Source organism: Leptonotus elevatus, chromosome 18 (assembly GCF_054856555.1).
Source record: "Leptonotus elevatus isolate MCC_2025b chromosome 18, RoL_Lele_1.0, whole genome shotgun sequence".
Classification (NCBI taxonomy): Eukaryota; Metazoa; Chordata; class Actinopteri; order Syngnathiformes; family Syngnathidae; genus Leptonotus; species Leptonotus elevatus.
In genome coordinates this window covers 14,199,964-14,210,319 of record NC_141256.1, presented here as the reverse complement: position 1 = coordinate 14,210,319, position 10,356 = coordinate 14,199,964, and positions in this window count along the sequence as shown.

Genomic DNA, 10,356 nt, shown 5'->3' with positions numbered 1-10,356 from the left:
TGAAACTTTCCAATCCGAACCGGTGCACATTCATGTCATGGTTGTGCGCCGGCTGAGTTATTCTTAGAGTGGCTGCTATTCGCCTTCGCCTTTTTAGGCCAGAGGCGTGACCTTAACCCCCACCAGTCCACTCATAACACCCCAGTCCACCCCCACCCCCACCCCCACCCCCGCCAAACCATGTAAGCTACTCCCCCCTGCCTTCCCCCCGCCCACACACACACACACAGACAAACATAGCTCAGTGCAGAGCTCTCATGTGTGTTTTTATTGATACATGCATATTAACATACATGCAGTAATACTGGTGGATGACTACAATGGATAGAAAAGTCTGCACACCCCTGTTCAAATTCCAGCCAGGTTTTTGTGATTAAAAAAAAAAAAGAGACCAAGCTTGATCACATCAACCCTAAGCCTTACATAGTGTACGGCGATACACACTTCCTCCATCGGGGGGCGGTAATGTTCCTAAATTGCGTTTGCAATGCACTACTGGGTGGATTAGGAGACAAAGACGAAGAAAAAAAGCAGAATGTGCTGCAACAATGAAGATATTTTAGCCACGTTATCACGTTGGCAGGTCATAAATGTTCCTCTGCGCTTAAATGCAACATTTCTAGTTGCAGAAAATGAAATGGTGGGACGCTCTGCAACAATGCCTTTTGATACGAGTAGTTAACAGTCAGTGTGGAACTCGGTGGCGTTATGAACGTAAGTTATTAGTAGCCCGTTAAGCCGTCGCAGGGTCGAGGGTTATTATTATTAACATTAAATCTTAGAATTGGTTTCATTGTCGTGGGGCATGTTCTGTATTAAGCACAGTGCTATATCGTCAGCGCGGCTAACAGTAGCTAACGCAAAACATCTGTTCTCCCCTATCAAAATAGATGCTCTTTAGTGTCATGCTATTTGGACACGTTTAACACTTAAATAGTTGTAGGGTAAATATGTGTGTATGTTAAGTTGGGTTGTTTTGGGTCAGAAAGTAAACGTGTTTCAGAAAGAGCAATAATAATAATAATTGTTTCTCATTTGTTAGCAAAATGTGAATAGACCCTCCGCAATGTTAAGTAAATGAATGTCGAAAGCGTGCCCGTAATTGTGAATTAATGATGTTTTGGGTGTGCAGGTGACAGACTACCAGAAAAAAAAAGCCCTTGTTATTTAGTTAACTGAGAGCTTCTCCGCATTTTGCTATGTTAATGTTAAGTCAATTATTTTCGAAAGCTTGTGCTTAATTATTTGACAATGTTAGATTGCATTGTTTGTTTATGTCTGAGTGTTTACTGTGCGCGGAGGCGTCCACCTTTATTTTGCGAATAGCCAATGCTGAAGCTCTCGAAGCCGACGTCATTTGAACGCGGAAGTGGTGTAAAACAAGCGTTTCCCCTCTCATAGTCCTTCAGTTGTGATGGAGAGCATGTTCAAAATGCCACCCCAAAAGAGTTCTGCTCGTAATAAGCCAAAGAGAACAAACGTAATGCGGACCATAGAACAAAAAAAAGAACTTATAGCTAAATTTGAAAGCGGCACACGGGTGTCTGACCTGGCTGCTCAGTACAATATGGCCAAGTCCACCATATCCACCATTTTGAAAAAGAAAGAAGCCATTAAAGCTGCCGATGTTGCGAAAGGAGTGAAAACGCTTACGAGCAGGAGACCTTATCGAATGGAAGATGTGGAGAAGCTCCTGCTTCAGTGGGTCACAGAGAGGCAAGCGAGGGGTGAGAAAGTGTCGGAGCCGATCATCTGTGAGCGCGCGCGGCAGCTGTACAGCGACCTGACTCGAGACAGCCCCGGGGACAGCGCAGATGACTTCAAGGCGAGCAGGGGTTGGTTTGAAAACTTTAAAAAGAGAAGCGGGATCCGCTACGTGGTCCGGAAGAGAGAGACCCTCCGCGCCGATAAAGAAGGCGCCAAGAAATTTGTGGAGGAGTTTCAGTCGTTTGTTGGAAGTGAAGGTTTTCAACCCCAGCAAGTGTTCACCTGTGACGAGACTGGGCTCTTTTGGAAAAAAATGCCCAAGAGGACGTACATCACGCGGGAAGAAAAGAGCCTCCCGGGACACAAGCCCATGAAAGACAGGCTGACTTTGCTGCTCTGTGCCAACGCCAGCGGGGACTGCAAAGTCAAACCTCTGCTGGTGTACCACTCTGAAACCCCGAGAGCCTTTAAAAAGAACAACGTGCAGAAAAACAAGCTGAACGTCATGTGGAGGTCCAATCCCAAAGCGCTGGTCACGCGGCAGTTCTTCACCGAGTGGTTCCAGGAGGTGTTTGCGCCCAGCGTGGCGGAATACCTGACGGAGCAGAATCTCCCACTCAAGGCCCTTCTGGTCCTGGACGCCGGGCTGGCCCAGCCCGCGGGGCTGGGAGACGACTGGGGCAGCGACAACGACTTCATCGCCGTGAAGTTTTTGCCGCCGAACACCACTCCTCTGCTCCAACCCATGGACCAGAACTTCATCTCCAACTTCAAGAAGCTCTACACCAAAGCTCTGTTCCAGCGATGCTTCGAGGTGACCACGGAGACCAACCTCACCTTGAGGGAGTTTTGGAAGGACCACTTCAACATCCTCCACTGCTTGACCGTCCTGGAGAAAGCCTGGGAACAAGTCACCAAGAGAACGGTGCAGTCCTCTTGGAGGAAGCTGTGGCCGGCCTCCGTGGCGCCCGGGTTCTTCGAAGGCTTTGAGCCCGAGCCCGCTTCGGAAACGGACGTGGTGGACGAGATCGTATCCCTGGGCAAGTTCATGGGACTGGAGGTGGACAGCGACGACGTGGAGGAGCTGGTGGAAGAGCACACGCTCGTGCTCGCCGCCGACCGTTTTCAGGACGCCGGGCGGCAGGACGCCCCCGAGGGCGCGTCCTCCTCCGAGGAAGACGCCGGCTGGAACGACAGCATCCCCACGGCGGAAATCAAGGAGCTGCTGGGCTACTGGGCCAAGACGCAGAGTCTGGTGGCCAAATGGCACCCCAGCGTCGCCGCGGTGAAGAGGAACATCAACCTGTTCGACGGCAACGTTGTGGGGCACTTCCGGGGCATCCTGAAAAGTCGCAGGAGGCAGGCGGCTTTGGACAGCATCTTCTCCGAGGGAGGCGGCAATCGCGGGAGCGGTGGCGGCGGCGCGAATGAGCTTCAAGCGTCCATCAGTGGCGTTAAGAGACGGAGGACGGACTGTGCGCTGGAAGACGACTTGGATCAAGTCTTTACAGAAGAGGACACGCCTTCCGCGGAGTGACGTCCCTCCTCTCCACTTCCCTTTCATCATCATCATCATCATCATCATGTGTGTCACTTACATGACTGTTATTAAGAATATGATTATGACAGTAAGTCAAAATGTGTATTTTTTTTAAAAAAATGGGAACTATTTATTGAAAGGTCAAAGAGCCTTCTGAGGGGTCCACCATGTGGACTTAAGTGTCAATAACATCCCAGCCTAAGATTCAGGTCTTTATTCCTGCGGCGACAGAGCTGGACACTTCAGTCATAAGCGCAGTAGCTTCAGGCAGGGATTTGGACCAGGACCAGGACCGGACCAGATTTGGAACTCCGACAGAAGTGAAGATCTGGAGCTGAGACGGAGGACTTATCTGGAGACCTGGTAATTATTTTTTGAATTATCCGTATTGTATAGATCAGTGACAACTGAACTTAACAAATGTGCTGACCAGTTTAGTACGCACGGTTCCAACATTTGATTCAACGATTCTTTCGCGTAGCTCTCTCTCTCTCTCTCTCTCTCTCTCTCTCTCTCTCTCTCTCTCTCTCTCTCTCTCACTCACTCACTCACTCACTCACTCACTCACTCACTCACTCACTCACTCACTCACTCACTCACTCACTCACTCACTCACTCACTCACTCACTCACTCACACACACACACACACACACAGCTATGCATCAAAGTAGTGATGTCCCTTTGCTGGGTACGGGCAGTCAAAAATCTGTCCAATAAGAGAGAGAGAGAGAGCCAGCGTGCCACACTTTGAGAATCACTGCCGCAGATGGAATTTGAAAATAAAAATGTGATCGACTTTCTTGATGCATTTGCAGACTTGAAGAAGTTCCACGGTGGATTGGACCTGGTGAGAAGCCCTGCTAACTTCCGGCAATCCGTTTTTGTTTTTTTTCGTTTTTTTAAATCAAGGCTGCGTTCAGAATCGTTCCCTCATTCTTGGCGCCCTAATCACAACATCGAGATTTTTATATATGGTAATAAAACTCCCACTTAGTAGAGTGATTATGCAAGTAGAGAATAAATGAAGGATTCTGATTAAAACACGGCAGCTGTTTTGGGAGTCATTTTGTACAAGTCTCCGAAATCAGGATAAAGTTTTGTGCTAATCAAGGACATTTTTGTGTGTTTTGCAGAGGAGCTGACCCGGGACCCGTACCACCATCAGTACCACTTGCGGCATCATCTTCAACAGCAGATGTTAACAGTCATATTTGTTAGTATTCTTAATATTAGCAAATGGTCCTGCTTATAGTAAAAGGACAGTACTTTAGCGTATAAGATGGTAATAACTCGTACCACGGTTGTTTTTAAGATGAAGTGTGTTCATGGGGAGCATTTTTACACTTACATGTACGACGGTTAATAATGTGACTTGTTTAAAACATTACCGATACAGTTAATGAAAGCCCTGTGATAGAAACAGTTTGACCCTTGAACGGATCTTTTTATATATTTTTTTCAACCAGTACTCGGTGGCTCCCATGAAAAACCCAGAGAGGCGTGAAAAAGCCTTTCTCATGGGAAAAATGATCGAGTGCATGATATTTATGGTTGTTTACAATATACATTTAATATATTTTTAAGTTCAAAATATTGAGTGCAATTATGTCCCTGTAATGAAATTGTTCTGTAACAATACAGGACTGCAGTGTTCCTTTTTTATTCTGTGATCTGCTGGAACTCACCTATTAATCTCCTTTATTTTTTATATATTACATTTCAGACTGAATTCAACCAAATATATTGATAAATGGATTGTCAAATTGCGTGTTTCCTTGACGTTGAATCTATAGCGGTAGCAATTCCTACAGTCCTTGAAGGCGGCGCGGCAGATGCCGCGAGAGGGCGTTCCTCCGACTTGCACGTAAACGCACCGCGGAGCGAACCATTCACGCCTTTTCTTCCGAGCTCATCTTCGATCTGATCGGAATCGGAACTGCCTGCTCGTCGTTTTTCCGTCTCGCCCGTGGCTCCCCCGGGGCCAGGCGACACCGAGATTCGGCGGGCGGCTGCGGGTTGCAGGAAGCCGGATGCCGCCGCCGCTCGCCTGCTTCGACGTCCTTTCCTTCGACCACAACAATAATGGCAGATTGTTAAAGTAAGCGGATCACACGTTTCCTGTCTTTCTCGGTTAGAAAATACCTTTTTTTGTTATTTTTATTCTGTCCCGGTTGACTTGTACTTGGTCGTGTTGTACATTTGAAGCTCACTAGTGTCGTCGATCACGACACGAATGCACACAAAACGCAACACATGATTTGCACGAAAGAATAAACTCATCTATTCAACGTCCCTCGTTATATTTATTAAAAACACGTTACCTGGTGTGTAATATACTAAGAACTACTGTAAATGAATGTCTTGGCTAATTAAAAGTTTTTCACCTGATGGACTGGACAAAAGTATTGGGACACATCTGATTGAACATCTTATCAAGACATGTAAGGGCAATCTCATCAACTTTTGGGGAATTTACATTTTTGTTCCCAGTTTATAAAAGCAAGGTCCATTAAAGTTTTCCAGTTCTGCAATTGACACACCACCTAAAATATGTTAACAACCTTAAATGCTTTAAAAATCGTCACGTTGAAGCTTCATGTGACTGAGCCATTTCATTTCTCAAATATTGTGGGCGTGTCCGCCGAATGCGCTTAAAATGAATACAATCTGAAAAAAAAATCGATGCTTCTTTGCCCAGCAATTTTTTTATTTTTTATTTTTAAGAGCATTGATGCTGAGCATGAACAAGTCCAAGACGCTGTTAAGATGAAGAGAGGTTTTGCTGGAAGAAGGTAAGAGCTCAGTCTGAATTGTTGAGAAAAATATGCAAGTACAAATAATGTGACACTTGAATTTTGAGGCCTTTACATCCTCAGTGTATTTTTTTCTTTGTGCCGTAGTAAAAAAAAAATTATTGCAAAAAGTGAATATATTATTTGCCTAAATTTGATTTGTTTTGCTCAAGAGAGGCTGCTCTTTGGAGAATTAGAATTTTCTGTCAAGTATTTAATAGTTTAAGTTTGGTAGGATTAATGTCAGCCATTGAATAGATGAAGAACCTCCTTGATTTTTTTTTTTTTAAACTTCTACTTGATGGACTTTTAATTGTATCAGGTACCAAAACCTTCAGAGTGTCTCCATAAATTATCCAAGCACCAGCTACTCCGGCCTGGCCAAGGCTGCCAGGCTTCCTCCCAGGCTCTTGTTGAAGGAAATGTGGCCTCACAGTAGAGGAACCTCCCAACTTCAGGACCGGAACTTCCACTCCTGGACTCCAGATGGAGAACCAGCTCAGGAGCAGCTCTGGACAGACGAAGCGGGACATTCGGGCCGGCAGAACATGTGGACAGTCGCAGCAAGCAGGGACAGCAACCAAGACCAGTATCAGGCCAGCAGGGGTCCCTCTTCACAACCAGACCGGACTTGGAACCCCAGCAGAAATATCTTCTGCAGACCTGGTGATTTTTACGAATTATTGATGGTTATTTTTAAAGACTGAAACTAATGACTGGTTTATACAACGCTTCAGAAACTGTAGCAGCAATTGTTGGAGGTGTCCAAAACGACGTGGATGTGTCCGTGCTTCAGCTCGCTGAGGAAGAAGAGAAGAAGCCACCAGTGATCTCCAGCAAGAAGCAACCTCCAACTTATCTTCCAGGTAGGCTTGCTGATACGGCATTAACTCATTTCACTGGCGTGGACGTTTATTAGGGAAGTCTTCTTTTTTTTTTTAATTGACAATAATAATGTTTTATGTGACCTCACTAGTCTAAACATGACATTCTGATTAATATTACATTTGTGGAATAAGAGTTATGAAGCAAAATCCAGCAATTTTTATCCATCTCAGGGGGCGGCCATTTTGCCACTTGCTGGACTAAAAATGACATCAATGTTGCTCAGGTCTCAACCAATCACGGCTCAGCTTCAGAAAACAGGTGAGCTGTGATTGGTGGTTGCCCGAGCCCTGAGCAACATTGATGCCATCTTCAGTTGACAGCAAGTGGCAAAATGGCCGCCCACTGAGATGGATAAAAAACGGCTGGATTTTGCAGCTTTTAACTCAAATTCCACAAATGCCACGTTAACCAAAATACCATATTTAGACCAGTGGAGCTGCATAGAACATATTATTGTCCACAAAAATTGGGAGGGGGGTGTTGACTTCTCCTTTAAAATCGTCAACTGGAATCTGAACTTTGACTGCTACCACAAGTTTATAAGTTTCTTCTGTTAGGCATGAAATTGGTTCTCGGTCCAAGTAAATTGTTAATTTTTAACAAAGGGAGCCAGGAGGAGCGTTGGCAGCTCCAGATCGTCGCCAGAGGCCGAGTCAATTGTCCCAAATGCAAAAGTGTGAGCAGGAAGACGGTGGAAGGTCTCAAGAAGCACATGGACAACTGCAAACTGGTCAGCATTTCTCAAGTTGAATATTTGTGATCTATTTAAATTGACAATAAAATGTAACATTGCATAATGAATACTCCATACAATTGCAGATGTGCTCATAAGTTTACATACCCATGGCAGCATTTGTAAGATGTGTAACATCAATTTACTCACCAATGGACTCATTCAGTGTGAAATGTAGAACAGAGCTATTATTCTGTTGTAATTGGTTATCAATTTCAGCAAGCGTATACATGCCAACACTGCGGGAAGCAGCTCAAATCTTCCACGGGGATGAAGTATCACCTCATGGCCGACCACAGCAATCCGGTAAGTGCTATGGGTGGCGAAATACTTCAGCGCCTGAAGGCGATTCTAAACGTTGCGTTTTTCCTGGCCGCCAGCCGTCGGTGGAAGACGCCCAGGACATGGACGAACGCGCCGTCAAAGACAAACTAAGGAAAATCCTGAAACAGTTGGGCAAGGTCAAGTGCTCCAAAGAGGTAAAATAGGATTTGTTTGTTTTTTATTAGTGGGATTTTTGTTAGTATTGCAATACTTAGACATTTGCACAGTTGTAATGATTTCATTTTATTTTATATACTCCTTCAATGAAACGCTAGTTAATGAATCTTGCTACTTTATTCACCGTGGAGATGACTCGAGAAGGTGTAAAACTGTAACAACAAAACACACTTACATGTTGTAAAATAAAATACAATAAAAGGTTGTGTCCCACTTGTTTGCTGTATGCTAAATAACACAATGAAATAGCATGCTAACCGTTAGCTCGATGCTAATCGCTGCCTTGAAGCTAATCGTAAATAAACGTTTCTAGTATATCTTTAACGCAAACGATTAACCCCTAATGGCTCCACATTTCACATAAACATTTTCTATATACGTCACGTACAGGCTGTGCTTGGCTCGAGACTTGAGGACAGAGCAGCAATCTGTTTGCGTAGCTTTTTGACATGACGCTAAACAGGAAGTGCTTAACCCAACAACATCCGGTTTTCCTTTCACAATAAACGTAAAATTACTTTGCAAAACAAGGCAGCTTTGTAACCATAGAAACAAAACAAAAAACAATACATGGCTCTTCAGAAGCCAGCACATTGGAATAATTTTGTTAATGTAATCAGAAGGCGGCACGGTGGCTGACTGGCTAAATTTAAAGAATATGTGGTTTCCACAATATTTTGTTGTTCTGCATGTTTTTCCAGGGCTGCACAGCGACGTTCAGCAGCATCATGGGCTACATCTACCACATGAAGAAGTGCGGCAAGGAGCAGGCCGAACTGGACAAGATGCTGCTCAGTTGTTCGCACTGCGGGAAAACGTACAAGTCCAAAGCCGGCCTGGAGTACCACCTCAAGTCCGAGCACGCCCCAACGGGTCCGGTGCACCAAGACGAGGCGACAGAGGTTCAAAGCCAGGCTGAGGCCGGCGGCAGAGTTCAGCGGGCTTCGGCGCTGCTGGCCAACTTCAACATGTCCAACAAGGAGCCATCCAAAGACAGGCCCAAGAGGAACTTTCAGTCTGACCTGGTGCCTGATGACAAAAAGGCAAATACATATAAAAGGTCCACAAATAGTGGGGGTTTACTATAATTTGTCCTTAAATGAGTTCTCTCGCTTTCAGTTGAAATACTCGCGACCTGGCCGGCCCACCTTCAGCCAGGAACTGCTGAGGAAGTGGAAGGACGAAGTGAACGTGCACAAGAAGGTCCACTGTCCCAACCAGGTCATACATTTATTCTGAAATTGTGTAACATTTCCTGCCTTTATTTAAATGCATATTTTCCATAACAGTCAGATTACAAAATATTTACTCAGCTTCTCAAATCCATCCTCTATGTTTGTATTATCTTGTGTGTTTCAGGGTTGTGGGTGCACATACACCAGCGTGTCCGGACTCAAGGCTCACCTGGGACTGTGTACAAGGGTGCGGTCACCTCCTCCATATATATCTGAATGTTGTCTTTTCAAATTCAAGTGCTATTTTGGGAGAAACAAAAAATTAATAAATGTCCACAGTTTTACCATCGTAATAAGGATAATCATGCGTGCCATTCCCTTGCAGGGCGACTTTGAGGTGGGAAAGTACCGATGTCTAATCTGCGGCAAAGAGTTTTACTCCGAGAGCGGTGTGAAATATCACATCAACACCACGCATTTGCAGGTAACAACACACACATGCACCTAAAATACTTCTGATGAATTAGATGTTTAAAATGATGACGCACTACTGCATTAGCAATGCTATTGGTTAGCCCGTCTATGGCGTTTGCATCGTGTGTTAGCATCAAGCTAGCAGAAAACAAACTTGTGTGGTTGTTTCAAATATATGTTTTTGTTTTATTTGTATTTTGTATCTGGGAGTGTCATTAAATCATTTTGTATACACCCCCCCCCCCCCCCCCCCCAATCACACTTTCTTGCTGGATGACATAATCTCAGGATTTATGGTTCTATGCTTCAGGAATGGTTTGTGACCAACAAAAAGGCTTCCATGAAGTTGAAAAAGCAACACAGAGAGACAGTCCACCTTGCAGAGCAGCAGGTCATGGACCACCATCATCATCATCATCATCCTCACTCCCAGATGCAGCACCCGTCCACACTTCTGCTCACCCCTGTGGAGCATCTTCACGGTCCCATCTGGCTGGACAATGACGTGAGGGCCGAGCAGGCCCCGATCGAGGTGGAGGACGCCG